This window comes from Strix aluco, chromosome 13 (genome assembly GCF_031877795.1).
Source record: "Strix aluco isolate bStrAlu1 chromosome 13, bStrAlu1.hap1, whole genome shotgun sequence".
Classification (NCBI taxonomy): domain Eukaryota; kingdom Metazoa; phylum Chordata; class Aves; order Strigiformes; family Strigidae; genus Strix; species Strix aluco.
Window position 1 is genome coordinate 12,174,696 of NC_133943.1, and position 4,294 is coordinate 12,178,989.

A 4,294-nucleotide genomic window follows, 5' to 3' on the forward strand; every position below is an offset into this window, starting at 1 on the left:
TTACCCTGCTGCCTCACAGTACACAGGAACCAGAGCCAACTGTCTTCTGTCCTGACTTCTGTGATTTCTTTGATTTCCTTTCCTTTGCACAGTTCCTTCCCCTCAGCATTTCAGACTTGGAAAAAAACCACCAAAAAACATGTTGCCTGATAAAAAGAATAAAATAAATAAATAATAAATCTTACTCAACAACATTAACTTGACGCAGCTTGGGCAAATTCATTCTCCCACACAGACATCTCCCAGCCAGCCACTGTCAATGCTGAGAGTGAAGATGGATTTGTTCAAAAAACCCTCTCAGAAAATATGTTGGTTTATTTCTGAGGATTGAAATGAGCTCACTTTTTATACTGTTTTTCAAATTCTTTATCTGTATTTTTCCAAATGCCTTACCTCCTAAAATTAACCAACGTGTTACAATACAGGAAGTCAAGTTTGGGTTTAGCTAGCACTTCCTGGTGTTTCTATTCCTGAAAAAAAGGTATCAGAAATGAAAAAGAAAGTGCCTTTTAGCAAATCGTTAACATAAAAATGATTGGTGACTTGAAAATAGTGGTCTAATCATGTATCTTTTGTGAAAATAGAATATTTTGGTGGCCTTTCTCCAATCTGAAATAGTTAAAAGCAGTATTGATCTGGGAGGACAAAAAAATAAAAGAAGTCTAAATGACAATTGGCAGCTATTTGAAATAAAACTTTTCTAGCTCTCTAATCTCACAATCTGCAATCATACAAGTAAGCTTCATTAACTGAGGGAAAAAGAAATAAAACGTAGAGCTTCAAAGAGAAAGTTAATAGACTAATCAAAATGTGTGCCTCTATACTGGTTTCTGGGTTTATAAAATAAAATAAATGACAAAAGGAGAACATTTACAAACCTTGCATTTTTCTGATTGTCAGGGAGGTGTTAAAGACTCACTTTACAGAAACAAAAGGAGGTCTATCAATTTAGCACACTAAAGAGAAGCTTATAGAGGTGTTTTCCATTGCCTGCAGTTAGATATTCTGCAACTTTACCTTTCCTCTGCGTACCCAACTGCATGGATGCAGTGCAGTCCCAGATATCAGGGCATTTCCCTATGTCCCTGTTATCATCACAGCTTTTGGCATGTCTCCTAGCCCTCGGTGCTCCGGTTAGGATGCTGCCCTGCTTTTCCAGCAGGCACTGCTCATGGAGACTATGTGTAGCATCCCATATGTCAAAGTCCTTCGCAATGCAGTCAGCAAAACCTGATGCTCTCTTTGCAAGTTCCTTTGCATGGGCATTGTAGAACATAAATGTATGTGAATGACAACATCTTTGGTGCTAAAAGCCTACAGAACGGTTGTCCACCTCCTCCTGGTCTTTCTCAGGAAGGTGGTGGTGTGTTGGCACACCACGGTGGTCAGTCCCAGTGCCCGAGTGCCCCCAGCTTTGCAGCAACGGGTCCATGTTGCCCAGGGTCGCCTGCCACTGGGCAGCGGTTCTGGCCCAGGGATTCATCTGGACATCTGTCCATCACACGGTGCTCCTCTCCAGTCCCTTCTCCTTCCAGGATGCTGGGCAGATACCCCAGCCGGTAGGCACGGCCCTGAGCAGAGCCCCTCTCCTGGCTGAGAGTGCGTGTCTCTCCTCTGTGTTCATTAACACTTCACATGGTGCCCAGCCTGACAAAGGTTTCTGAGCCAATACTGCTCACAAGAACCCTGTTGTGACTCACTCACCACCTAGAGCTGGGACGTCAGCAATTGCATTAATTTCATTAGTAGCTACCACAGGCTTTCAAGAGCCATTTGTGCACTGCACATGCCACAGTGGCCGCACAGCCATCTGGCTGAGCCTCAGCCTGCAGCCTGTCTCCCCGTGAGAAGTGTGACAGGGTGAGAATGACGAACTCTCCATGCTGTGACCTTGGCATCGTGCAGGGTAACACAGAGGAAATTTCCTTGCAAAAAAGAAATTAAAATTAACCATGCCTGTTCTCTCCTGCCACACTGGCAGTGGCACCTGGGGTCTCAATACACAGCTGGTGAGATTGGTAAGAAATCAGGCACAAGAAAGAAAGGGAGAGAATGAGCACGGACAATAAGGACACCTGCAGTAGGGAGAAGGAGCAGGGAGCCTGGGTGGCCTCCCAGAGACGAGGCACCAAGCCCACTCCCAGTTTTGGCTTAGTTTCCCTTGGTCCCTGACCAACCACCCACTCTTGCCCTCTCCAGTTTGTTGCACACCCAGAGAGGCGCCAGGGCTGGGAAACACCAGAGCATCTCAGCAATGCATACCCAGGAGCTGGGGGTGCCAGCCTGGGGCAGGACAGCGGTGCTCAAAACTTCTCCCCTGCACACAGCAGACAGCAAATAAGCAGAATATTGCATTCAGTAGGTCCTGCCTGAAGATAAAACTGCTGGTTAGTTTGCCCTGTAATCTGCACCTTGTTTAGAGGCTGTCAACAGACCGCTGGTCCGACCGCCCTGTTCCTGCTGCCCTCCCCTTTTTATACTTGTTGGTTAAATAAATGTCTATTTTTGTGCTGAGCTTCTGCTTGTTCACCACGTACTCGCAGGGAAATGAAGAGCTGTGTTTATACCAAATGGGTTTATTGAAGTATCAGAGAGCACAAATCAATTTACAAATGAAATTATATGGTACCCCAGGAATCAAAACTGACAAACACAGAGATTTGCTGTTAAATTAATAGCAAGCCAAGATAAAAGGCAATGCAGACCATAAAATTAGTCAGGTACAATATACTCCCTAAAATTTAGAGCTCACAGGCACACTTCTCAATTTCAGAACTAAATAACCAGCAGAGAGGGTTTAAAAATTCATATTGCAGGCCACATGGCAAAGCAAATTCCAGAAAGCACTGTATGCATTTTGCAATGGAGAACTTGCTTCTGCCTTCCCTTGTGCTCTGCGAGCCTGGGACAGCACCGATGTGCACACTGCCCATGGCATTGGCTGCAGAAGGAGAGCACTGGTAGAACTTCTACAACGAGTTCTTTCACTTTTCAAATTGGTTTGGGCAGAGGCAAATTCAGCACTGCCTGCCCTGCCTCTTGGGCAGAGCCTGAGGACCTCCTCATGTCCTCCAGTGACGGTGGGACTAAGAGTTGGTGCTTCCCTGGCTGGTTGTGGTATGGGGCTGAGAGTGTGCATCACTGCAGAGCTGGGGAAATGCCATTTGTTTGGTAAATAACTTAATAGAAGAGATCAAGCTGGCAGAGAGGGCCCATGGCAAAACAGGAGCAGAGCAGTCATCACCCACCGCATGAGTAACAGGCATCTCGGCTTCCCCAGGGCAGCATAACCCAGCTCCAGTGACGTAAAAATGATGTAATGCTGGAAATCACCCTCAAAGGCTGGAGGATAGACCCCAGGCAGTCAGGGTGTGCCAGCACGGGACACTCTCTGGAGATGGTCCCTTTGCCCTGCTCTGCAGTGAGGAGGGTCCCTGCTGAAAGCCGGGGCCGTGGCACGCTGCTGACAGTCACCCTTGGACAGGAGGTGCCCTCTGGGCACGGTGCAGCAGTGAGGCACTGTGCTAAGCGTATTTTTCCACTAATAGAGCTGTCCTGACGTGGCAGAAGCATCTGCCTGTGCTCCCTGTTCATCCTGAACGACAGGAACAAGATGCCCAAACTGTGGCTTTCACAAAGGGCAGCACCTTGGGCTTTGCTTTCTGAGTTCATTTGACATTTTCACATGTTTTGGAGGGCTTCTGTGACTTCTGCTGCTTGCTCTTCTGTCCTCTAATTAACTAACGAGACATATGATGAAGCCATGACATGCATAAGAAATGACAGGGCCACCAAGTGTTTCAGTGAGGCATTCCCCTCGGGCACCCTGCAAAGCAGCAGGCGTGGGGGCAAGCTTTGAGACATAACATGCTAATACACATCGAAATATAAGCACTTTTTAAAGTGAGAATAAGTCATGCCTCGAAAGAGAATTAAGGCTCCTTAATCCCAGGGTCCTCCTGCCTCCCTGAGTGCCCAGCACTGCAAGACATCGGCAGGAGGGGTGGGAGAAGATCACTGGCTTCTCTGGGAGTCTGCCTCTGTTCAAGGCAGCATGACACATACTTTTTAAAAACTGCCATAGAGTTATGGAGAGTGCTCATATCTCGAGGATGTGGGCTGAAACTCTCCTGGAATGTTCCAGGCTTTGAGCTAATAAATCTATTATACATAAATTAAGTTATAGGTATCTAATGTTAATCTCTTTGGTTTTCATTGCCTTTTGTTTATGAAACTAAATACAATGATACATAATAATAATAAAAGATTGGCTGACAAGCAGGAAATCAATCCA